Here is a 22,331-nt window from a genome sequence, read left to right as displayed (position 1 = left end):
CAATGCTAGTAAAATGGCAAAGTTCTGCAACCTTCCCAATCGTCTCGCATATAAACTTCTTGTGCCAGCACAATTTGTAACGCGTATGACATGTTCTAATTCACTTTATACATTATCGTGCTGCAATTGTGGCAACTAACTACTAATTAAAACATGAAAAATAACACAAAAAAGCTTGCTCCGTCGAGCCGGATTCGAACCAGCGACATATGGATGTACGCAGTTAAAACCTATACAGTCCACCGCTCTACCAACTGAGCTATCGACGGAAGATGGCGGTACCAAGGCGCTGATTCATCTTTTATGCCGAAGGGATCTCGGGCAGTATAGAGGCTGACGATATAACGAAAACCATGAAGCTGCATGACATTTACTTACCCAGTCACGCGTATTTACCCCCGATGCTAGTAAAATTGCGACGTTTCTGCAACCTTCCCAATCGTCTCGCATATAAACTTCGAGTGCCAGCACACTCTGTGTCGCGTATGACATGTTTTATTCACTTTGTACGTTATGGTGCTGCACATGTGGCAATAAATCACTAATAAAACATGAAGAAATAACAAAAAAGATTGCTCCGTTGAGCCGGATTTGAACCAGCGACCTATGGATGTCCACAGTTCGAACCTTGACAGTCCACCGTTCTACCAACTGAGCTATCGACGGAAGATGGCAGTACTACGGCGCTGATTCATCCTTTATGCCGAAGGAATCGCAGGCAGTATAAAGGCTGACGATATAACGAGAACCATGAAGCTGCATGACATTTAATTACCTTCTCACGCGTATTTACCCCCGATTCTAGTAAAATATCGACGTTTCTACAACCTTCCCAATCGTCTCGCATATAAACTTTGGGTGCCAGCACACTTTGTGACGCGTATGACATGTTCTAATTCACTTTATACATTATGGTGCTGCACATGTGGCAACAAATCACTAATAAAACCATAAAGAATACCACAACAAGCTTGCTCTGTCGAGCCGGATTCGAACCAGTGACCTATGGATGTACGCAGTTAAAACCTATACAGTCCACCGCTCTACCAACTGAGCTATCGACGGCAGATGGCGGTACTCCGGCGCTGATTCATCCTTTATGATGAAGGAATCGCAGGCAGTATAAAGGCTGACGATATAACGAAAACCATGAAGCTGCATGACATTTACTTACCCACTCACGCGTATTTACCCCCGATGCTAGTAAAATTGCGACGTTTCTACAACCTTCCCAATCGTTTCGCATGTAAACTTTGGGTGCCAGCACACTTTGTGTCACGTATGACATGTTCAAATTCACTTGGTACATTATGGTGCTGCACATGTGGCAATAAATCAGTAATTAAAACATAAAGATTAAAAAAAGCTTGCTCCGTCGAGCCGGATTCGAACCAGCAACCTATCGATGTCCGCAGTTCAAACCGCTACAGTCGACCACTCTACCAACTGAGCTATCGACGGAAGATGGCGGTACCAAGGCGCTGATTCATCCTTTATGCCGAAGGGATCGCAGGCAGTATTGCGGCTGACTAAATAAAGAGAACCATGAAGCTGCACGACATTTATTTACCTTCTCACGCGTATTTACCCCGGATGCTAGTAAAATGGCGACGTTTCTACAACCTTCCCAATCGTCTCGCATATAAACTTTGGGTGCCAGCACACTTTGTGACGCGTATGACATGTTCTAATTCACTTCATACATTATGGTGCTGCACTTGTGGCAGTAAATCTCTAAAGAAAACATAAACAATACAACAAAAAGCTTGCTCCGTTGAGCCGAATTCGAACCAGCGACCTATGGATATCCGCAGTTGGAACCTCTACAGTCCACCGCTCTACCAACTGAACTATCGAAGGAAGATGGCGGTACCAAGGCGCTGATTCATCCTTTATGCCGACGGGATCGCAGGCAGTATTGAGGCTGACGAAATAACCAGAACCATGAAGCTGCATGACATTTATTACCTTCTCACGCGTATTTACTCCCGATGCTAGTAAAATGGCGACGTTTCTATAACCTTCCCAATCGTGTCGCATATAAACATTGGGTGCCAGCACACTTTGTGACGCGTATGACATGCTCTAATTCACTTTATACATTATGGTGCTGCACATGTGGCAATTAATCACTAATAAAACATAAAGAATAACACAAAAAGCTTGCTCCGTCGAGCCGGATTCGAACCAGCAAGCTATGAATGTACGCAGTTAAAACCTATACAGTCCACCGCTCTACCAACTGAGATATCGACGACAGATGGCGGTACAGCGTCGCTGATTCACCCTTTATCCCGTAGGAATCGCAGGCAGTATAGAGGCTGATGAAATAACGAGAACCATGAAGCTGCTTGACATTTTGTTACCCACTCACGCGTATTTACCACCGATGCAAGTAAAATGGCGGCGTTTCTGTACCTTCCCAATCGTCTCGCATATAAACTTTGGGTGCCAGCACACTTCGCGACGCGTATGACATGTTCTAATTCACTTTGTACGTTATGGTGCTGCACATGTGGCAATAAATCACTAATAAAACATGAAGAAAAAACAAAAAAGATTGCTCCGTTGAGCCGGATTTGAACCAGCGACCTATGGATGTCCACAGTTCGAACCTTGACAGTCCACCGTTCTACCAACTGAGCTATCGACGGAAGATGGCAGTACTACGGCGCTGATTCATCCTTTATGCCGAAGGAATCGCAGGCAGTATAGAGGCTGACGAAATAACGAGAACCATGAAGCTGCATGACATTTAATTACCTTTTCATGCGTATTTTCCCCCGAGGCTAGTAAAATGGCGACGTATCTACAACCTTCCCTATCGTCTCGCATATAAACTTTGGGTGCCAGCACACTTTGTGACGCGTATGACATGTTCTAATTCACTTCATACCATATGGTGCTGCACTTGTGGCACAAAATCACTAAATAAAACATAAACAATACAACAGAAAGCTTGCTCCGTCGAGCCGCATTCGAACCAGCGACCTATGGATGTCCGCAGTTGTAACCCCTACAGTCCACCGCTCTACCAACTGAGCTATCGACGGAAGATGGCGGTACTACGGTGCTGATTCATCCTTTATACCGAAGGAATCGCAGGCTGTATAGAGGCTGACGAAATAACGAGAACCATGAAGCTGCATGACATATCTTACCCACTCACGCGTATTTACCCCCAATGCTAGTAAAATGACAAAGTTTCTGCAACCTTCCCAATCGTCTCGCATATAAACTTCTTGTGCCAGCACACTTTGTAACGCGTATGACATGTTCTAATTCACTTTATACATTATCGTGCTGCACATGTGGCAACTAACTACTAATTAAAACATGAAAAATAACACAAAAAAGCTTCCTCCGTCGAGCCGGATTCTAACCAGCGACATATGGACGTACGCAGTTAAAACCTATACAGTCCACCGCTCTACCAACTGAGCTATCGACGGAAGATGGCGGTACCAAGGCGCTGATTCATCCTTTATGCCGAAGGGATCGCGGGCAGTATCGCGGCTGACGAAATAACGAGAACCATGAAGCTGCATGACATTTATTTACCTTGTCACGCGTATTTACCCACGATGCAAGTAAAATGGCGACGTTTCTACAACCTTCCCAATCGTCTCGCATATAAACTTTGGGTGCCAGCACACTTTGTGACGCGTATGACATGTTCTAATTCACTTCATACATTATGGTGCTGCACTTGTGGCAATTAATCACTAAATAAAACAAAAAACATACAACAAAAAGCTTGCTCCGTCGAGCTGGATTCGAACCAGCGACCTATGAATGTCCGCAGTTGGAACCTCTACAGTCCACCGCTCCACCAACTGAGCTATCGACGGAAGATGGCGGTACTACGGCGCTGATTCATCCTTTATGACGAAGGAATCGCAGGCAGTATAAAGGCTGACGTTATAACGAGAACCATGAAGCTGCATGACATTTGCTTACCCACTCACGAGTATTTACCCCCGATGCTAGTAAAACTGCGACGTTTCTGCAACCTTCCCAATCGTCTCGCATATAAACTTTTGGTGCCAGCACACTTTCCGACGCATATGACATGTTCTAATTCACTTGGTACATTATGGTGCTGCACAAGTGGCAATAAACCACTACTTAAAACATAAAAAATAAAAAAAGCTTGCTCCGTCGAGCCGGATTCGAACCAGCGAGCTATAGATGTACGCAGTTGAAACCTATACAGTCCACCGCTTTACCAACTGAGCTATCGACGGAAGATGGCGGTACTCCGGCGCTGATTCATCCTTTATGCCGAAGGAATCGCAGGCAGTATAGAGGCTGACGATATAACGAAAACCATGAAGCTGCATGACATTTACTTACCCAGTCACGCGTATTTACCGCCGATGCTAGTAAAATTGCGACGTTTCTGCAACCTTCCCAATCGTCCCGCATATAAACTTCGGGTGCCAGCACACTCTGTGTCGCGTATGACATGTTTTATTCACTTTGTACGTTATGGTGCTGCACATGTGGCAATAAATCACTAATAAAACATGAAGAAATAACAAAAAAGATTGCTCCGTTGAGCCGGATTTGAACCAGCGACCTATGGATGTCAACAGTTCGAACCTTGACAGTCCACCGTTCTACCAACTGAGCTATCGACGGAAGATGGCAGTACTGCGGCCCTGATTCATCCTTTATGCCGAAGGAATCGCAGGCAGTATAAAGGCTGACGATATAACGAGAACCATGAAGCTGCATGACATTTAATTACCTTCTCACGCGTATTTACCCCCGATTCTAGTAAAATAGCGACGTTTCTACAACCTTCCCAATCGTCTCGCATATAAACTTTGGGTGCCAGCACACTTTCTGACGCGTATGACATGTTCTAATTCACTTTATACATTATGGTGCTGCACATGTGGCAATAAATCACTAATAAAACCATAAAGAATACCACAACAAGCTTGCTCTGTCGAGCCGGATTCGAACCAGTGACCTATGGATGTACGCAGTTAAAACCTATACAGTCCACCGCTCCAGCAACTGAGCTATCGACGGCAGATGGCGGTACTCCGGCGCTGATTCATCCTTTATGATGAAGGAATCGCAGGCAGTATAAAGGCTGACGATATAACGAAAACCATGAAGCTGCATGACATTTACTTACCCGCTCACGCGTATTTACCCCCAATGCTAGTAAAATTGCGACGTTTCTGCAACCTTCCCAATCGTCTCGCATATAAACTTCGGGTGCCAGCACACTCTGTGTCGCGTATGACATGATTTATTCACTTTGTACGTTATGGTGCTGCACATGTGGAAATAAATCACTAAATAAAACATAAAGAATAAAAAAAGTTTGCTCCGTCGAGCCTGATTCGAACCAGCGACCTATGGATGTCCGCAGTTGGAAGCTCTAAAGTCCACCGCTCTACCAACTGAGCTATCACCGGAAGGTGGCGGTGCCAAGGCGCTGATTCATCCTTTATGCCGAAGGGATCGCAGGCAGTATTGAGGCTGACGAAATAACGAGAACCATGAAGCTGCATGACGTTTAATTACCTTCTCACGCGTATTTACCCCCGATGCTAGTAAAATGGCGACGTTTCTACAACCTTCCCAATCGTTTCGCATGTAAACTTTGGGTGCCAGCACACTTTGTGTCACGTATGACATGTTCAAATTCATTTAGTACATTATGGTGCTGCACATGTGGCAATAAATCAGTAATTAAAACATAAAGAATAAAAAAAGCTTGCTCCGTCGAGCCGGATTCGAACCAGCAACCTATCGATGTCCGCAGTTGAAACCGCTACAGTCCACCACTCTACCAACTGAGCTATCGACGGAAGACGGCGGTACCAAGGCGCTGATTCATCCTTTATGCCGAAGGGATCGCAGGCAGTATTGCGGCTGACGAAATAAAGAGAACCATGAAGATGCACGACATTTAATTACCTTCTCACGCGTATTTACCCCCGATGCTAGTAAAATGGCGACGTTTCTACAACCTTCCCAATCGTCTCGCATATAAACTTTGGGTGCCAGCACACTTTGTGACGCGTATGACATGTTCTAATTCACTTCATACATTATGGTGCTGCACTTGTGGCAGTAAATCTCTAAAGAAAACATAAACAATACAACAAAAAGCTTGCTCCGTTGAGCCGAATTCGAACCAGCGACCTATGGATATCCGCAGTTGGAACCTCTACAGTCCACCGCTCTACCAACTGAACTATCGACGGAAGATGGCGGTACTACAGTGCTGATTCAACCTTTATACCGAAGGAATCGCAACCTGTATAGAGGCTGACGAAATAACGAGAACCATGAAGCTGCATGACATTTACTTACCCACTCACGCGAATTTACCCCCAATGCCAGTAAAATGGCGACGTTTCTGCAACCTTGCCAATCGTCTCGCATATAAACTTTGGGTGCCAGCACACTTTGTGACGCGTATGACATGTTCTAATTCACTTTGTACAGTATGGTGCTGCACATGTGGCAATAAATCACTAAGTAAAACATAAGGAATACCACAAAAAAGCTTGCTCCGTCGAGCCGGATTCGAACCAGCGAGCTATAGATGTAAGCAGTTAAAACCTATACAGTCCACCGCTCTACCAACTGAGCTATTGACGGCAGATGGCAGTACTCCGGCGCTGATTCATCCTTTATGCCGAAGGAATCGCAGGCAGTATAGAGGCTGCCGAAATAACGAGAACCATGAAGCTGCATGACATTTAATTACCTTTTCATGCGTATTTTCCCCCGAGGCTAGTAAAATGGCGACGTTTCTGCAACCTTCCCAATCGTCTGGCATATAAACTTTGGGTGCCAGCACACTTCGCGACGCGTATGACAAGTTCTAATTCACTTTGTATATTATGGTGCTGCACATGTGGCAATAAATCACTAATAAAACATGAAGCCTACAACAAAAAGATTGCTCCGTTGAGCCGGATTCGAACCAGCGACCTATAGATGTCCGTAGTTCGAACCTCTACAGTCCACCGTTCTACCAACTGAGCTATCGACGGAAGATGGCAGTATTACGGCGCTGATTCATCCTTTGCGCCGAAGGAATCGCAGGCAGTATAATGGCTTACGATATAACGAGAACCATGAAGCTGCATGACATTTACTTATCCCTTCACGCGTATTTACTCCCGATGCTAGGAAAACGGCGAGGTTTCTGCAATCTTCCCAATCGTCCCGCATATAAACTTTGGGTGCCAGCGCACTTTGCGTCGCGTATGAAATGTTGTAACTCACTTTGTATATTGTGGTGCTGCAAATGTGGCAATAAATCACTAATTAAACCTAAAGACTACAACAGAAATATTGCTTCGTTAAGCCGGATTCGAACTAGCGACCTATGGATGTCCGCAGTTGGAACCTCTACAGTCCACCGCTTTGCCAACTGAGCTATCGACGGAAGATGGCGGTACCAAGGCGCTGATTCATCCTTTATGCCGAAGGGATCGCAGGCAGTATTGCGGTTGACGAAATAACGAGAACCATGAAGCTGCATGACATTATGTTACCCACTCACGCGTATTTACCACCGATGCAAGTAAAAGGGCGACGTTTCAGCAACCTTCCCAATCGTCTCGCACATAAACTTTGGGTGCCAGCGCACTTTGCGTCGCGTATGAAATGTTCTAATTCACTTTGTACATTATGGTGCTGCACATGTGGCAATAAATCACTAAATAAAACATAAAGAATACCACTAAAAAGCTTGCCCCGTCAAGCTGGATTCGAACCAGCTAGCTATAGATGTACGCAGTTAAAACCTATACAGTCCACCGCTCTACCAACTGAGCTATCGCGGCAGATGGCGGTACTCCGGCGCTGATTCATCCTTTATGCCGAAGGAATCGCAGGCAGTATAGAGGCTGACGATATAACGAAAACCATGAAGCTGCATGACATTTACTTACCCACTCACGCGTATTTACCCCCGATGCTAGTAAAATTGCGACGTTTCTGCAACCTTCCCAATCGTCTCGCATATAAACTTTGGGTGCCAGCACACTCTGTGTCGCGTATGACATGTTTTATTCACTTTGTACGTTATGGTGCTGCACATGTGGCAATAAATCACTAATAAAACATGAAGAAATAACAAAAAAGATTGCTCCGTTGAGCCGGGTTTGAACCAGCGACCTATGGATGTCCACAGTTCGAACCTTCACAGTCCACCGTTCTACCAACTGAGCTATCGACGGAAGATGGCAGTACTACGGCGCTGATTCATCCTTTATGCCGAAGGAATCGCAGGCAGTATAAAGGCTGACGATATAACGAGAACCATGAAGCTGCATGACAATTACTTACCCACTCAAGCGTATTTACCCCCAAATCTAGTAAAATCGCGACGTTTCTGCAACCTTCCCAATCGTTTCGCATATAAACTTTGGGTGCCAGCACACTTTTTGACGCGTATGACGTGTTCTAATTCACTTTAGACATTATGGTGCTGCACATGTGGCAATAAATCACTGAATAAAACATAAATAATACCACAAAAAAGCTTGCTCCGTCGAGCCGGATTCGAACCAGCGACCTATGGATGTACGCAGTTAAAACCTATACAGTCCACCGCTCTACCAACTGAGCTATCGACTGCAGGTGGCGGTACTCCGGCGCTGATTCATCCTTTATGCCGAAGGAATCGCAGGCAGTATTTAGGCTGACGAAATAACGAGAACTATGAAGCTGCATGACATTTAATTACCTTCTCACGCGTATTTACCCCCGATGCTAGTAAAATGGCGACAATTCTACAACCTTCCCAATCGTCTCACATGTAATCTTTGGGTGCCAGCACACTTTATGTCGCGTATGACATGTTTTATTCACTTTGTACGTTATGGTGCTGCACATGTGGAAATAAATCACTAATAAACCTTAAGAAAAAACAAAATGATTGCTCCGTTGAGCCGGATTCGAACCAGCGACCTATGGATGCCCGAAGTTCTAACCTCGACAGTCCACCGTTCTACCAACTGAGCTATCGATGGAAGATGGCAGTACTACGGCGCTGATTCATACTTTATGACGAAGGAATCGAAGGCGGTATAAAGGCTGACGATATAACGAGAACCATGAAGCTGCATGACATTTGCTTACCCACTCACGCGTATTTACCCCCGATGCTAGTAATACTGCGACGTTTCTGCAACCTTCCCAATCGTCCCGCATATAAACTTTGGGTGCCAGTGCACTTTGCGTCGCGTATGAAATGTTCTAACTCACTTTGTATATTGTGGTGCTGCACATGTGGCAATAAATCACTAATTAAAGCATAAAGACTACAACAGAAAGATCGCTTCGTTAAGCCGGATTCGAACCAGCGACCTATGGATGTCCGCAGTTGGAACCTCTACAGTCCACCGCTTTACCAACTGAGCTATCGACGGAAGATGGCGGTACCAAGGCGCTGATTCATCCTTTATGCCGAAGGGATCGCAGGCAGTATTGCGGCTGACGAAATAACGAGAACCATGAAGCTGCATGACATTATGTTACCCACTCATGCGTTTTTACACCCAATGCTAGTAAAATGGCGATGTTTCTGCAATCTTCCCAATCGTCTCGCATATAAACTTTGGGTGCCAGCACACTTTGTGTCGCGTATGACATGTTCTAATTCACTTTATACATTATCGTGCTGCATATGTGGCAATTATACACTAATTAAAACACAAAGAATAAAAAAAGTTTGCTCCGTCGAGCCGGATTCGAACCAGTGACCTATGGATGTCCGCAGTTGGAAGCTCTACAGTCCACCGCTCTACCAACTGAGCTATCGACGGAAGATGGCGGTACCAAGGCGCTGATTCATCCTTTATGCCGACGGGATCGCAGGCAGTATTGAGGCTGACGAAATAACGTGAACCATGAAGCTGCATGACATTTATATACCATCTCACGCGAATTTACCCCCGATGCTAGTAAAATGGCGACGTTTCTACAACCTTCCCAATCGTCTCGCATGTAAACTTTGGGTGCCAGCACACTTTGTGTCGCGTATGACATGTTTTATTCACTATGTACGTTATGGTGCTGCACATGTGGCAATAAATCACTAATAAAACATGAAGAAAAAAAACAAAAAAGATTGCTCCGTTGAGCCGGATTCGAACCAGCGACCTATGGATGTCCGCAGTTCGAACCTCGACAGTCCACCTTTCTACCAACTGAGCTATCGACGTTAGATGGCAGTACTACGGCGCTGATTCATCCTTTAGGCCGAAGGAATCGCAGGCAGTATAAAGGCTGACGATATAACGAGAACCATGAAGCTGCATGACATTTGCTTACCCACTCACGCGTATTTACCGCCGGTGCTAGTAAAACTGCGACGTTTCTGCAACCTTCCGAATCGTCTCGCATATAAACTTTGGGTGCCAGCACACTTCGCGACGCATATGACATGTTTTTATTCACTTGGTACATTATGGTGCTGCACATGTGGCAATAAATCACTAATTAAAACATAAAGAAGAAAAAAAGCTTGCTCCGTCGAGCCGGATTTGAACGAGCGACCTATGGATGTCCGCAGTTGGAACCTCTACAGTCCACCGCTCTACCAACTTAGCTATCGACGGAAGATGGTGGTACCAAGGCGCTGATTCATCCTTTATGCCGAAGGGATCGATGGCAGTATTGCTGCTGACGAAATAACGAGAACCATGAAGCTGCATGACATTTAATTACCTTCTCACGCGTATTTTTTCCCGATGCTAGTAAAATGGCGACGTTTCTACAACCTTCCCAATCGTCTCGCATATCAACTTTGGGTGCCATCACACTTTGTGACGCGTATTACGTGTTCTAATTCACTTTATACATTATGGTGCTTCACTAGTGGCAATTAATCACTAATTAAAACATAAAGGCCCCGCCGCGGTGGTCTAGTAGCTAAGGTACTCGGCTGCTGACCCGCAGGTCGCGGGTTCAAATCTCGGCTGTGGCGGCTGCATTTCCGATGGAGACGGAAATGTCGAGGCCCGTTAGCTCAGATTTAGGTGCACGTTAAAGAACCCCAGGTGGTCAAAATTTCCGGAGCCCTCCACTACGGCGTCTCTCATAATCATATGGTGGATTTGGGACGTTAAACCCCACAAATCAGTCAAACATAAAGAATAACACAACAAAAGCTTGCTCCGTCGAGCCGGATTCGAACCAGCGAGCTATAGATGTACGCAGTTAAAACCTATACAGTCCACCACTCTACCAACTGAGGTATCGACGGCAGATGGCGGTACTATGGCGGTGATTCATCCTTTATGCCGAAAGAATCGCAGGCAGTATAAAGGCTGACGAAATAACGAGAACCATGAAGCTGCATGACATTTTGTTACCCACTCACGCGTATTTACCACCGATGCAAGTAAAATGGCCACGTTTCAGGAACCTTCCCAATCGTCTCGCACATAAACTTTGGGTGCCAGCGCATTTTGCATCGCATATGAAATGTTCTAACTCACTTTGTACATTATGGTGCTGCACATGTGGCAATAAATCACTAATTAAAACATAAAGACTACAACAAAAAGATTGCTCCGTTGAGCCGGATTCGAACCAGCGACGTATGGATGTCCGTAGTTCGAACCTCTACAGTCCACCGCTCTACCAACTGAGCTATCGACGGAAGATGGCGGTACTACGGGGCTGATTCATCCTTTATGCAGAAGGCATCGCAGGCTGTAAAAAGGCTGACGAAATAACGAGAACCATGAAGCTGCATGACATTTGCTTACCCACTCACGCGTATTTACCCCCGATGCTAGTAAAACGGCGACTTTTCTGCAACCTTCCCAATCATCTCGCATACAAACTTTGGGTGCCAGCACACTTCGCGACGCGTATGACATGTTCTAATTCACTTGGTACATTATGGTGCTGCACATGTGGAAATAAATCACTGAATAAAACATAAAGAATAAAAAAAGTTTGCTCCGTCGAGCCAGATTCGAACCAGCGACCTATGGATGTCCGCAGTTGGAAGCTCTACAGCCCACCGCTCTACCAACTGAGCTATCGACGGAAGATGGCGGTACCAAGGCGCTGATTCATCCTTTATGCCGAAGAGATAAGGCAGTATTGAGGCTGACGAAATAACGAGAACCATAAAGCTCATGACATTTAATTACCTTCTCACGTGTAATTACCCCCGGTGCTAGTAAAATGGCGACGTTTCTTTAACCTTCCCAATCGTCTCGCATGTAAACTTTGGGTGCCAGCACACTTTGTGTCACGTATGACATGTTCTAATTCACTTTGTACAATATGGTGCTGCACATGTGGCAATAAATCACTAATTAAAACATAAAGAATAAAAAAAAGCTTGCTCCTTCGAGCCGGATTCGAACCAGCGACCTATGGAGGTCCGCAGTTGGAACCTCTACAGTCCACCGCTCTACCAACTGAGCTATCGACGGAAGATGGCGGTACTACGGGGCATATTCATCCTTTATACAAAAGGCATCGCAGGCTGTATAAAGGCTGACGAAATAACGAGGACCATGAAGCTGCATGACATTTGCTTACCCACTCACGCGTATTTACCCCCGATGCTAGTAAAACGGCGACGTTTCTGCAACCTTCCCAATCGTCTCGCATATAAACTTTGGGTGCCAGCACACTTCGCGACGCGTATGGCATGTTCTAGTTCACTTTGTACAATATGGTGCTGCACTGTGGCAATAAATCACAAATAAAACATAAAGAATAAAAAAAGCTTGCTCCGTCGAACCGGATACGAACCAGCGACCTATGGATGTACGCAGTTGGAACTTCTACAGTCCACTGCTCTACCAACTGAGCTATCGACGGCAGATGGCGGTACTACGGCGCTGATTTATCCTTTATGCCGAAGGAATCGCAAGCAGTATAAAGGCTGACGGAATAACGAGAACCATGAAGCTGCATGACATTTCATTACCCACTTACGCGTACTTACCCCCGATGCAAGTAAAATCGCGACGTTTCTGCAACCTTCCCAATCGTCTCGCATATAAAATTTGGGTGCCGGCACACTTTGTGTCGCCCCTTAACATGCTCTAATTCGCTTTGTACATTAAGGTGCTGCACGTGTGGCACTAAAACACTAATTGAAACATAAAGATTAAAACAAAAAGAGCTTGCTCCGTCGAACCGGATTTGAACCACCGACCTATGGATGTCTGCAGTTTGAGCCTCTACAGTCCACCGCTCTTCCAACTGAGCTATCGACGGAAGATAGCGACACTACGGTGCTGATTCATTATTTATGCCGAAAGAATCTCAGGCACTATAGAGGCTGACGAAATAACGAGAACCTTGAAGCTGCATGACATTTAAGTACCCACTGACGCGTACTTAGCCCCGATGCTAGTGAAATGGCGTCGTTTCTGCAACCTTCCCAATCGTCTCGCATATGAACTTTGGGTGCCAGCACACTTCGCGACGCGTATGACATGTTCTAATTCACTTCATACAATATGGTGCTGCACATGTGGCAATAAATCACTAATTAAAACATAAAGAATAAAAAAAGCTTGCTCCTTCGAGCCGGATTCGAACCAGCGACCTATGGAGGTCCGCAGTTGGAACCTCTACAGTCCACCGCTCTACCAACTGAGCTATCGACGGAAGATGGCGGTACTATGGTGCTGATTCATCCTTTATGCCGAAGGGATCGCAGGCAGTATTGAGGCTGACAAAATGACGAGAACCATGAAGCTGCATGACATTTTGATACCCACTCACGCGTATTTACCACCGATGCAAGTAAAACTTCGACGTTTCTGCAACCTTCCCAATCATCTCACACATAAACTTTGAGTGCCAGCGCACTTTGCGTCGCGTATGACATGTTCTAAATCACATTGTACATTATGGTTCTGCACATGTGCCAATAAATCACTAATTAAAAAATAAAGACTACAACAAAAAGATTGCTCCGTTGAGCCCGATTCGAACCAGTGATATATGGATATCCGCAGTTCGAACCTGTACAGTCCACCGTTCTACCAACTGAGCTATCGATGGAAGATGGCAGTACTACGGCGCTGATTCATCCTTAATGCCGAAGGAGTCGCCGACAGTATAAAGGCTGACGATATAACGAGAACCATGAAGCTCCGTGACATTTATTTACCCGCTCACGCGTATTTACCCCCAATGCTAGTAAAACGGCGACGTTTCTGCAACCTTCCCAATCGTCTCGCGTATAAACTTTGGGTGCCAGCGCACTTTGCGACGCGTATGACATGTTCTAATTAACTTTGTACATTACGGTGCTGCACATGTGGCAATAAATCACTAATTAAAACATAAAGAATAAAAAAGGTGGCTCCGTCGAGCCGGATTCGAACCAGCGACCTATGAATGTCCGCCGTTCGAACCTCTACAGTCCACCGTTCTACCAACTGAGCTATCGACGGAAGATGGCAGTATTACGGCGCTGATTCATCCTTTGCGCCGAAGGAATCGCAGGCAGTATAATGGCTTACGATATAACGAGAACCATGAAGCTGCATGACATTTACTTATCCCTTCACGCGTATTTACTCCCGATGCTAGGAAAACGGCGAGGTTTCTGCAATCTTCCCAATCGTCCCGCATATAAACTTTGGGTGCCAGCGCACTTTGCGTCGCGTATGAAATGTTGTAACTCACTTTGTATATTGTGGTGCTGCAAATGTGGCAATAAATCACTAATTAAACCTAAAGACTACAACAGAAATATTGCTTCGTTAAGCCGGATTCGAACTAGCGACCTATGGATGTCCGCAGTTGGAACCTCTACAGTCCACCGCTTTGCCAACTGAGCTATCGACGGAAGATGGCGGTACCAAGGCGCTGATTCATCCTTTATGCCGAAGGGATCGCAGGCAGTATTGCGGTTGACGAAATAACGAGAACCATGAAGCTGCATGACATTATGTTACCCACTCACGCGTATTTACCACCGATGCAAGTAAAAGGGCGACGTTTCAGCAACCTTCCCAATCGTCTCGCACATAAACTTTGGGTGCCAGCGCACTTTGCGTCGCGTATGAAATGTTCTAATTCACTTTGTACATTATGGTGCTGCACATGTGGCAATAAATCACTAAATAAAACATAAAGAATACCACTAAAAAGCTTGCCCCGTCAAGCTGGATTCGAACCAGCTAGCTATAGATGTACGCAGTTAAAACCTATACAGTCCACCGCTCTACCAACTGAGCTATCGCGGCAGATGGCGGTACTCCGGCGCTGATTCATCCTTTATGCCGAAGGAATCGCAGGCAGTATAGAGGCTGACGATATAACGAAAACCATGAAGCTGCATGACATTTACTTACCCACTCACGCGTATTTACCCCCGATGCTAGTAAAATTGCGACGTTTCTGCAACCTTCCCAATCGTCTCGCATATAAACTTTGGGTGCCAGCACACTCTGTGTCGCGTATGACATGTTTTATTCACTTTGTACGTTATGGTGCTGCACATGTGGCAATAAATCACTAATAAAACATGAAGAAATAACAAAAAAGATTGCTCCGTTGAGCCGGGTTTGAACCAGCGACCTATGGATGTCCACAGTTCGAACCTTCACAGTCCACCGTTCTACCAACTGAGCTATCGACGGAAGATGGCAGTACTACGGCGCTGATTCATCCTTTATGCCGAAGGAATCGCAGGCAGTATAAAGGCTGACGATATAACGAGAACCATGAAGCTGCATGACAATTACTTACCCACTCAAGCGTATTTACCCCCAAATCTAGTAAAATCGCGACGTTTCTGCAACCTTCCCAATCGTTTCGCATATAAACTTTGGGTGCCAGCACACTTTTTGACGCGTATGACGTGTTCTAATTCACTTTAGACATTATGGTGCTGCACATGTGGCAATAAATCACTGAATAAAACATAAATAATACCACAAAAAAGCTTGCTCCGTCGAGCCGGATTCGAACCAGCGACCTATGGATGTACGCAGTTAAAACCTATACAGTCCACCGCTCTACCAACTGAGCTATCGACTGCAGGTGGCGGTACTCCGGCGCTGATTCATCCTTTATGCCGAAGGAATCGCAGGCAGTATTTAGGCTGACGAAATAACGAGAACTATGAAGCTGCATGACATTTAATTACCTTCTCACGCGTATTTACCCCCGATGCTAGTAAAATGGCGACAATTCTACAACCTTCCCAATCGTCTCACATGTAATCTTTGGGTGCCAGCACACTTTATGTCGCGTATGACATGTTTTATTCACTTTGTACGTTATGGTGCTGCACATGTGGAAATAAATCACTAATAAACCTTAAGAAAAAACAAAATGATTGCTCCGTTGAGCCGGATTCGAACCAGCGACCTATGGATGCCCGAAGTTCTAACCTCGACAGTCCACCGTTCTACCAACTGAGCTATCGATGGAAGATGGCAGTACTACGGCGCTGATTCATACTTTATGACGAAGGAATCGAAGGCGGTATAAAGGCTGACGATATAACGAGAACCATGAAGCTGCATGACATTTGCTTACCCACTCACGCGTATTTACCCCCGATGCTAGTAATACTGCGACGTTTCTGCAACCTTCCCAATCGTCCCGCATATAAACTTTGGGTGCCAGTGCACTTTGCGTCGCGTATGAAATGTTCTAACTCACTTTGTATATTGTGGTGCTGCACATGTGGCAATAAATCACTAATTAAAGCATAAAGACTACAACAGAAAGATCGCTTCGTTAAGCCGGATTCGAACCAGCGACCTATGGATGTCCGCAGTTGGAACCTCTACAGTCCACCGCTTTACCAACTGAGCTATCGACGGAAGATGGCGGTACCAAGGCGCTGATTCATCCTTTATGCCGAAGGGATCGCAGGCAGTATTGCGGCTGACGAAATAACGAGAACCATGAAGCTGCATGACATTATGTTACCCACTCATGCGTTTTTACACCCAATGCTAGTAAAATGGCGATGTTTCTGCAATCTTCCCAATCGTCTCGCATATAAACTTTGGGTGCCAGCACACTTTGTGTCGCGTATGACATGTTCTAATTCACTTTATACATTATCGTGCTGCATATGTGGCAATTATACACTAATTAAAACACAAAGAATAAAAAAAGTTTGCTCCGTCGAGCCGGATTCGAACCAGTGACCTATGGATGTCCGCAGTTGGAAGCTCTACAGTCCACCGCTCTACCAACTGAGCTATCGACGGAAGATGGCGGTACCAAGGCGCTGATTCATCCTTTATGCCGACGGGATCGCAGGCAGTATTGAGGCTGACGAAATAACGTGAACCATGAAGCTGCATGACATTTATATACCATCTCACGCGAATTTACCCCCGATGCTAGTAAAATGGCGACGTTTCTACAACCTTCCCAATCGTCTCGCATGTAAACTTTGGGTGCCAGCACACTTTGTGTCGCGTATGACATGTTTTATTCACTATGTACGTTATGGTGCTGCACATGTGGCAATAAATCACTAATAAAACATGAAGAAAAAAAACAAAAAAGATTGCTCCGTTGAGCCGGATTCGAACCAGCGACCTATGGATGTCCGCAGTTCGAACCTCGACAGTCCACCTTTCTACCAACTGAGCTATCGACGTTAGATGGCAGTACTACGGCGCTGATTCATCCTTTAGGCCGAAGGAATCGCAGGCAGTATAAAGGCTGACGATATAACGAGAACCATGAAGCTGCATGACATTTGCTTACCCACTCACGCGTATTTACCGCCGGTGCTAGTAAAACTGCGACGTTTCTGCAACCTTCCGAATCGTCTCGCATATAAACTTTGGGTGCCAGCACACTTCGCGACGCATATGACATGTTTTTATTCACTTGGTACATTATGGTGCTGCACATGTGGCAATAAATCACTAATTAAAACATAAAGAAGAAAAAAAGCTTGCTCCGTCGAGCCGGATTTGAACGAGCGACCTATGGATGTCCGCAGTTGGAACCTCTACAGTCCACCGCTCTACCAACTTAGCTATCGACGGAAGATGGTGGTACCAAGGCGCTGATTCATCCTTTATGCCGAAGGGATCGATGGCAGTATTGCTGCTGACGAAATAACGAGAACCATGAAGCTGCATGACATTTAATTACCTTCTCACGCGTATTTTTTCCCGATGCTAGTAAAATGGCGACGTTTCTACAACCTTCCCAATCGTCTCGCATATCAACTTTGGGTGCCATCACACTTTGTGACGCGTATTACGTGTTCTAATTCACTTTATACATTATGGTGCTTCACTAGTGGCAATTAATCACTAATTAAAACATAAAGGCCCCGCCGCGGTGGTCTAGTAGCTAAGGTACTCGGCTGCTGACCCGCAGGTCGCGGGTTCAAATCTCGGCTGTGGCGGCTGCATTTCCGATGGAGACGGAAATGTCGAGGCCCGTTAGCTCAGATTTAGGTGCACGTTAAAGAACCCCAGGTGGTCAAAATTTCCGGAGCCCTCCACTACGGCGTCTCTCATAATCATATGGTGGATTTGGGACGTTAAACCCCACAAATCAGTCAAACATAAAGAATAACACAACAAAAGCTTGCTCCGTCGAGCCGGATTCGAACCAGCGAGCTATAGATGTACGCAGTTAAAACCTATACAGTCCACCACTCTACCAACTGAGGTATCGACGGCAGATGGCGGTACTATGGCGGTGATTCATCCTTTATGCCGAAAGAATCGCAGGCAGTATAAAGGCTGACGAAATAACGAGAACCATGAAGCTGCATGACATTTTGTTACCCACTCACGCGTATTTACCACCGATGCAAGTAAAATGGCCACGTTTCAGGAACCTTCCCAATCGTCTCGCACATAAACTTTGGGTGCCAGCGCATTTTGCATCGCATATGAAATGTTCTAACTCACTTTGTACATTATGGTGCTGCACATGTGGCAATAAATCACTAATTAAAACATAAAGACTACAACAAAAAGATTGCTCCGTTGAGCCGGATTCGAACCAGCGACGTATGGATGTCCGTAGTTCGAACCTCTACAGTCCACCGCTCTACCAACTGAGCTATCGACGGAAGATGGCGGTACTACGGGGCTGATTCATCCTTTATGCAGAAGGCATCGCAGGCTGTAAAAAGGCTGACGAAATAACGAGAACCATGAAGCTGCATGACATTTGCTTACCCACTCACGCGTATTTACCCCCGATGCTAGTAAAACGGCGACTTTTCTGCAACCTTCCCAATCATCTCGCATACAAACTTTGGGTGCCAGCACACTTCGCGACGCGTATGACATGTTCTAATTCACTTGGTACATTATGGTGCTGCACATGTGGAAATAAATCACTGAATAAAACATAAAGAATAAAAAAAGTTTGCTCCGTCGAGCCAGATTCGAACCAGCGACCTATGGATGTCCGCAGTTGGAAGCTCTACAGCCCACCGCTCTACCAACTGAGCTATCGACGGAAGATGGCGGTACCAAGGCGCTGATTCATCCTTTATGCCGAAGAGATAAGGCAGTATTGAGGCTGACGAAATAACGAGAACCATAAAGCTCATGACATTTAATTACCTTCTCACGTGTAATTACCCCCGGTGCTAGTAAAATGGCGACGTTTCTTTAACCTTCCCAATCGTCTCGCATGTAAACTTTGGGTGCCAGCACACTTTGTGTCACGTATGACATGTTCTAATTCACTTTGTACAATATGGTGCTGCACATGTGGCAATAAATCACTAATTAAAACATAAAGAATAAAAAAAAGCTTGCTCCTTCGAGCCGGATTCGAACCAGCGACCTATGGAGGTCCGCAGTTGGAACCTCTACAGTCCACCGCTCTACCAACTGAGCTATCGACGGAAGATGGCGGTACTACGGGGCATATTCATCCTTTATACAAAAGGCATCGCAGGCTGTATAAAGGCTGACGAAATAACGAGGACCATGAAGCTGCATGACATTTGCTTACCCACTCACGCGTATTTACCCCCGATGCTAGTAAAACGGCGACGTTTCTGCAACCTTCCCAATCGTCTCGCATATAAACTTTGGGTGCCAGCACACTTCGCGACGCGTATGGCATGTTCTAGTTCACTTTGTACAATATGGTGCTGCACTGTGGCAATAAATCACAAATAAAACATAAAGAATAAAAAAAGCTTGCTCCGTCGAACCGGATACGAACCAGCGACCTATGGATGTACGCAGTTGGAACTTCTACAGTCCACTGCTCTACCAACTGAGCTATCGACGGCAGATGGCGGTACTACGGCGCTGATTTATCCTTTATGCCGAAGGAATCGCAAGCAGTATAAAGGCTGACGGAATAACGAGAACCATGAAGCTGCATGACATTTCATTACCCACTTACGCGTACTTACCCCCGATGCAAGTAAAATCGCGACGTTTCTGCAACCTTCCCAATCGTCTCGCATATAAAATTTGGGTGCCGGCACACTTTGTGTCGCCCCTTAACATGCTCTAATTCGCTTTGTACATTAAGGTGCTGCACGTGTGGCACTAAAACACTAATTGAAACATAAAGATTAAAACAAAAAGAGCTTGCTCCGTCGAACCGGATTTGAACCACCGACCTATGGATGTCTGCAGTTTGAGCCTCTACAGTCCACCGCTCTTCCAACTGAGCTATCGACGGAAGATAGCGACACTACGGTGCTGATTCATTATTTATGCCGAAAGAATCTCAGGCACTATAGAGGCTGACGAAATAACGAGAACCTTGAAGCTGCATGACATTTAAGTACCCACTGACGCGTACTTAGCCCCGATGCTAGTGAAATGGCGTCGTTTCTGCAACCTTCCCAATCGTCTCGCATATGAACTTTGGGTGCCAGCACACTTCGCGACGCGTATGACATGTTCTAATTCACTTCATACAATATGGTGCTGCACATGTGGCAATAAATCACTAATTAAAACATAAAGAATAAAAAAAGCTTGCTCCTTCGAGCCGGATTCGAACCAGCGACCTATGGAGGTCCGCAGTTGGAACCTCTACAGTCCACCGCTCTACCAACTGAGCTATCGACGGAAGATGGCGGTACTATGGTGCTGATTCATCCTTTATGCCGAAGGGATCGCAGGCAGTATTGAGGCTGACAAAATGACGAGAACCATGAAGCTGCATGACATTTTGATACCCACTCACGCGTATTTACCACCGATGCAAGTAAAACTTCGACGTTTCTGCAACCTTCCCAATCATCTCACACATAAACTTTGAGTGCCAGCGCACTTTGCGTCGCGTATGACATGTTCTAAATCACATTGTACATTATGGTTCTGCACATGTGCCAATAAATCACTAATTAAAAAATAAAGACTACAACAAAAAGATTGCTCCGTTGAGCCCGATTCGAACCAGTGATATATGGATATCCGCAGTTCGAACCTGTACAGTCCACCGTTCTACCAACTGAGCTATCGATGGAAGATGGCAGTACTACGGCGCTGATTCATCCTTAATGCCGAAGGAGTCGCCGACAGTATAAAGGCTGACGATATAACGAGAACCATGAAGCTCCGTGACATTTATTTACCCGCTCACGCGTATTTACCCCCAATGCTAGTAAAACGGCGACGTTTCTGCAACCTTCCCAATCGTCTCGCGTATAAACTTTGGGTGCCAGCGCACTTTGCGACGCGTATGACATGTTCTAATTAACTTTGTACATTACGGTGCTGCACATGTGGCAATAAATCACTAATTAAAACATAAAGAATAAAAAAGGTGGCTCCGTCGAGCCGGATTCGAACCAGCGACCTATGAATGTCCGCCGTTCGAATCTCTAGAGTCCACAGTTCTACCAACTGAGCTATCGACGGAAGATGGCAGTACTACGGCGCTGATTCATCCTTTTTGCCAAAGGAATCGCAGGCAGTATAAAGGCTGACGATATAACGAGAACCATGAAGCTCCATGACATTTACTTACCCACTCACGCGTACTTACCCCCGATGCTAGTAAAATGGCGACGTTTCTGCAACCTTCCCAATCGTCTCGCATATAAACTTTGGGTGCCAGCACACTTTGTGTCGCGTATGATATGTTTTATTTCACTTCGTATATTATGGTGCTGCACATGTGGCAATAAATCAATATTTAAAACATAAAGACTACAACAAAAACATCGCTCCGTCGAGCCGGATTCGAACCAGCGACCTATGGATGTCCGCAGTTCGAACCTCTACAGTCCACCGTTCTACCAACTGAGATATCGACGGAAGATGGCAGTACTACGGCGCTGATTCATCCTTTATGCCGAAGGAATCGAAGGCAGTATAAAGGCTGATGATATAACGAGAACCATGAAGCTGCATGAC

At 45.6% G+C, this 22,331-nt stretch overlaps 1 protein-coding gene and 39 non-coding genes across 40 annotated transcripts in view; all 40 read right to left on the bottom strand.

The window, feature by feature from the left end:
* The window catches only part of LOC142803787 (uncharacterized), a 373,950-nt gene that overhangs the window by 335,779 nt on the left and 15,840 nt on the right, over positions 1 to 22,331 (bottom strand). The gene's annotated exons all lie outside the window — the stretch shown is intronic.
* TRNAY-GUA (transfer RNA tyrosine (anticodon GUA)) lies at positions 180 to 269 on the bottom strand. Its single transcript is given in 2 exon segments — positions 180 to 215; positions 233 to 269. It is a non-coding gene; the product is annotated as a tRNA-Tyr (tRNA).
* Positions 577 to 666, bottom strand: TRNAD-GUC (transfer RNA aspartic acid (anticodon GUC)). Its single transcript is given in 2 exon segments — positions 577 to 612; positions 630 to 666. It is a non-coding gene; the product is annotated as a tRNA-Asp (tRNA).
* Positions 976 to 1,065, bottom strand: TRNAY-GUA (transfer RNA tyrosine (anticodon GUA)). The gene is given in 2 exon segments: positions 976 to 1,011; positions 1,029 to 1,065. It is a non-coding gene; the product is annotated as a tRNA-Tyr (tRNA).
* TRNAY-GUA (transfer RNA tyrosine (anticodon GUA)) lies at positions 1,372 to 1,461 on the bottom strand. The gene is given in 2 exon segments: positions 1,372 to 1,407; positions 1,425 to 1,461. It is a non-coding gene; the product is annotated as a tRNA-Tyr (tRNA).
* TRNAD-GUC (transfer RNA aspartic acid (anticodon GUC)) lies at positions 2,565 to 2,654 on the bottom strand. Its single transcript is given in 2 exon segments — positions 2,565 to 2,600; positions 2,618 to 2,654. It is a non-coding gene; the product is annotated as a tRNA-Asp (tRNA).
* Positions 2,964 to 3,053, bottom strand: TRNAY-GUA (transfer RNA tyrosine (anticodon GUA)). Its single transcript is given in 2 exon segments — positions 2,964 to 2,999; positions 3,017 to 3,053. It is a non-coding gene; the product is annotated as a tRNA-Tyr (tRNA).
* TRNAY-GUA (transfer RNA tyrosine (anticodon GUA)) lies at positions 3,363 to 3,452 on the bottom strand. Its single transcript is given in 2 exon segments — positions 3,363 to 3,398; positions 3,416 to 3,452. It is a non-coding gene; the product is annotated as a tRNA-Tyr (tRNA).
* Positions 3,762 to 3,851, bottom strand: TRNAY-GUA (transfer RNA tyrosine (anticodon GUA)). The gene is given in 2 exon segments: positions 3,762 to 3,797; positions 3,815 to 3,851. It is a non-coding gene; the product is annotated as a tRNA-Tyr (tRNA).
* TRNAY-GUA (transfer RNA tyrosine (anticodon GUA)) lies at positions 4,158 to 4,247 on the bottom strand. The gene is given in 2 exon segments: positions 4,158 to 4,193; positions 4,211 to 4,247. It is a non-coding gene; the product is annotated as a tRNA-Tyr (tRNA).
* Positions 4,555 to 4,644, bottom strand: TRNAD-GUC (transfer RNA aspartic acid (anticodon GUC)). The gene is given in 2 exon segments: positions 4,555 to 4,590; positions 4,608 to 4,644. It is a non-coding gene; the product is annotated as a tRNA-Asp (tRNA).
* TRNAY-GUA (transfer RNA tyrosine (anticodon GUA)) lies at positions 5,745 to 5,834 on the bottom strand. Its single transcript is given in 2 exon segments — positions 5,745 to 5,780; positions 5,798 to 5,834. It is a non-coding gene; the product is annotated as a tRNA-Tyr (tRNA).
* TRNAY-GUA (transfer RNA tyrosine (anticodon GUA)) lies at positions 6,144 to 6,233 on the bottom strand. Its single transcript is given in 2 exon segments — positions 6,144 to 6,179; positions 6,197 to 6,233. It is a non-coding gene; the product is annotated as a tRNA-Tyr (tRNA).
* TRNAY-GUA (transfer RNA tyrosine (anticodon GUA)) lies at positions 6,942 to 7,031 on the bottom strand. The gene is given in 2 exon segments: positions 6,942 to 6,977; positions 6,995 to 7,031. It is a non-coding gene; the product is annotated as a tRNA-Tyr (tRNA).
* TRNAH-GUG (transfer RNA histidin (anticodon GUG)) lies at positions 8,136 to 8,225 on the bottom strand. Its single transcript is given in 2 exon segments — positions 8,136 to 8,171; positions 8,189 to 8,225. It is a non-coding gene; the product is annotated as a tRNA-His (tRNA).
* On the bottom strand, positions 8,536 to 8,625 carry TRNAY-GUA (transfer RNA tyrosine (anticodon GUA)). Its single transcript is given in 2 exon segments — positions 8,536 to 8,571; positions 8,589 to 8,625. It is a non-coding gene; the product is annotated as a tRNA-Tyr (tRNA).
* On the bottom strand, positions 8,930 to 9,021 carry TRNAD-GUC (transfer RNA aspartic acid (anticodon GUC)). Its single transcript is given in 2 exon segments — positions 8,930 to 8,966; positions 8,984 to 9,021. It is a non-coding gene; the product is annotated as a tRNA-Asp (tRNA).
* TRNAY-GUA (transfer RNA tyrosine (anticodon GUA)) lies at positions 9,330 to 9,419 on the bottom strand. The gene is given in 2 exon segments: positions 9,330 to 9,365; positions 9,383 to 9,419. It is a non-coding gene; the product is annotated as a tRNA-Tyr (tRNA).
* On the bottom strand, positions 9,726 to 9,815 carry TRNAY-GUA (transfer RNA tyrosine (anticodon GUA)). Its single transcript is given in 2 exon segments — positions 9,726 to 9,761; positions 9,779 to 9,815. It is a non-coding gene; the product is annotated as a tRNA-Tyr (tRNA).
* TRNAY-GUA (transfer RNA tyrosine (anticodon GUA)) lies at positions 10,521 to 10,610 on the bottom strand. The gene is given in 2 exon segments: positions 10,521 to 10,556; positions 10,574 to 10,610. It is a non-coding gene; the product is annotated as a tRNA-Tyr (tRNA).
* Positions 11,567 to 11,656, bottom strand: TRNAY-GUA (transfer RNA tyrosine (anticodon GUA)). The gene is given in 2 exon segments: positions 11,567 to 11,602; positions 11,620 to 11,656. It is a non-coding gene; the product is annotated as a tRNA-Tyr (tRNA).
* Positions 11,963 to 12,052, bottom strand: TRNAY-GUA (transfer RNA tyrosine (anticodon GUA)). The gene is given in 2 exon segments: positions 11,963 to 11,998; positions 12,016 to 12,052. It is a non-coding gene; the product is annotated as a tRNA-Tyr (tRNA).
* TRNAY-GUA (transfer RNA tyrosine (anticodon GUA)) lies at positions 12,357 to 12,446 on the bottom strand. Its single transcript is given in 2 exon segments — positions 12,357 to 12,392; positions 12,410 to 12,446. It is a non-coding gene; the product is annotated as a tRNA-Tyr (tRNA).
* On the bottom strand, positions 12,751 to 12,840 carry TRNAY-GUA (transfer RNA tyrosine (anticodon GUA)). The gene is given in 2 exon segments: positions 12,751 to 12,786; positions 12,804 to 12,840. It is a non-coding gene; the product is annotated as a tRNA-Tyr (tRNA).
* Positions 13,153 to 13,242, bottom strand: TRNAY-GUA (transfer RNA tyrosine (anticodon GUA)). The gene is given in 2 exon segments: positions 13,153 to 13,188; positions 13,206 to 13,242. It is a non-coding gene; the product is annotated as a tRNA-Tyr (tRNA).
* TRNAY-GUA (transfer RNA tyrosine (anticodon GUA)) lies at positions 13,549 to 13,638 on the bottom strand. The gene is given in 2 exon segments: positions 13,549 to 13,584; positions 13,602 to 13,638. It is a non-coding gene; the product is annotated as a tRNA-Tyr (tRNA).
* Positions 14,343 to 14,432, bottom strand: TRNAY-GUA (transfer RNA tyrosine (anticodon GUA)). Its single transcript is given in 2 exon segments — positions 14,343 to 14,378; positions 14,396 to 14,432. It is a non-coding gene; the product is annotated as a tRNA-Tyr (tRNA).
* On the bottom strand, positions 15,537 to 15,626 carry TRNAH-GUG (transfer RNA histidin (anticodon GUG)). The gene is given in 2 exon segments: positions 15,537 to 15,572; positions 15,590 to 15,626. It is a non-coding gene; the product is annotated as a tRNA-His (tRNA).
* Positions 15,937 to 16,026, bottom strand: TRNAY-GUA (transfer RNA tyrosine (anticodon GUA)). Its single transcript is given in 2 exon segments — positions 15,937 to 15,972; positions 15,990 to 16,026. It is a non-coding gene; the product is annotated as a tRNA-Tyr (tRNA).
* TRNAD-GUC (transfer RNA aspartic acid (anticodon GUC)) lies at positions 16,331 to 16,422 on the bottom strand. Its single transcript is given in 2 exon segments — positions 16,331 to 16,367; positions 16,385 to 16,422. It is a non-coding gene; the product is annotated as a tRNA-Asp (tRNA).
* Positions 16,731 to 16,820, bottom strand: TRNAY-GUA (transfer RNA tyrosine (anticodon GUA)). The gene is given in 2 exon segments: positions 16,731 to 16,766; positions 16,784 to 16,820. It is a non-coding gene; the product is annotated as a tRNA-Tyr (tRNA).
* TRNAY-GUA (transfer RNA tyrosine (anticodon GUA)) lies at positions 17,127 to 17,216 on the bottom strand. Its single transcript is given in 2 exon segments — positions 17,127 to 17,162; positions 17,180 to 17,216. It is a non-coding gene; the product is annotated as a tRNA-Tyr (tRNA).
* On the bottom strand, positions 17,922 to 18,011 carry TRNAY-GUA (transfer RNA tyrosine (anticodon GUA)). The gene is given in 2 exon segments: positions 17,922 to 17,957; positions 17,975 to 18,011. It is a non-coding gene; the product is annotated as a tRNA-Tyr (tRNA).
* Positions 18,968 to 19,057, bottom strand: TRNAY-GUA (transfer RNA tyrosine (anticodon GUA)). The gene is given in 2 exon segments: positions 18,968 to 19,003; positions 19,021 to 19,057. It is a non-coding gene; the product is annotated as a tRNA-Tyr (tRNA).
* Positions 19,364 to 19,453, bottom strand: TRNAY-GUA (transfer RNA tyrosine (anticodon GUA)). The gene is given in 2 exon segments: positions 19,364 to 19,399; positions 19,417 to 19,453. It is a non-coding gene; the product is annotated as a tRNA-Tyr (tRNA).
* Positions 19,758 to 19,847, bottom strand: TRNAY-GUA (transfer RNA tyrosine (anticodon GUA)). Its single transcript is given in 2 exon segments — positions 19,758 to 19,793; positions 19,811 to 19,847. It is a non-coding gene; the product is annotated as a tRNA-Tyr (tRNA).
* TRNAY-GUA (transfer RNA tyrosine (anticodon GUA)) lies at positions 20,152 to 20,241 on the bottom strand. Its single transcript is given in 2 exon segments — positions 20,152 to 20,187; positions 20,205 to 20,241. It is a non-coding gene; the product is annotated as a tRNA-Tyr (tRNA).
* Positions 20,554 to 20,643, bottom strand: TRNAY-GUA (transfer RNA tyrosine (anticodon GUA)). The gene is given in 2 exon segments: positions 20,554 to 20,589; positions 20,607 to 20,643. It is a non-coding gene; the product is annotated as a tRNA-Tyr (tRNA).
* TRNAY-GUA (transfer RNA tyrosine (anticodon GUA)) lies at positions 20,950 to 21,039 on the bottom strand. The gene is given in 2 exon segments: positions 20,950 to 20,985; positions 21,003 to 21,039. It is a non-coding gene; the product is annotated as a tRNA-Tyr (tRNA).
* TRNAY-GUA (transfer RNA tyrosine (anticodon GUA)) lies at positions 22,143 to 22,232 on the bottom strand. The gene is given in 2 exon segments: positions 22,143 to 22,178; positions 22,196 to 22,232. It is a non-coding gene; the product is annotated as a tRNA-Tyr (tRNA).

Source organism: Rhipicephalus microplus, chromosome 3 (genome assembly GCF_043290135.1).
Source record: "Rhipicephalus microplus isolate Deutch F79 chromosome 3, USDA_Rmic, whole genome shotgun sequence".
In the NCBI taxonomy this organism is placed as follows: Eukaryota; Metazoa; Arthropoda; class Arachnida; order Ixodida; family Ixodidae; genus Rhipicephalus; species Rhipicephalus microplus.
Note: the sequence above shows the minus strand (reverse complement) of the source record. Positions and strands in the feature narration are given on the sequence as shown.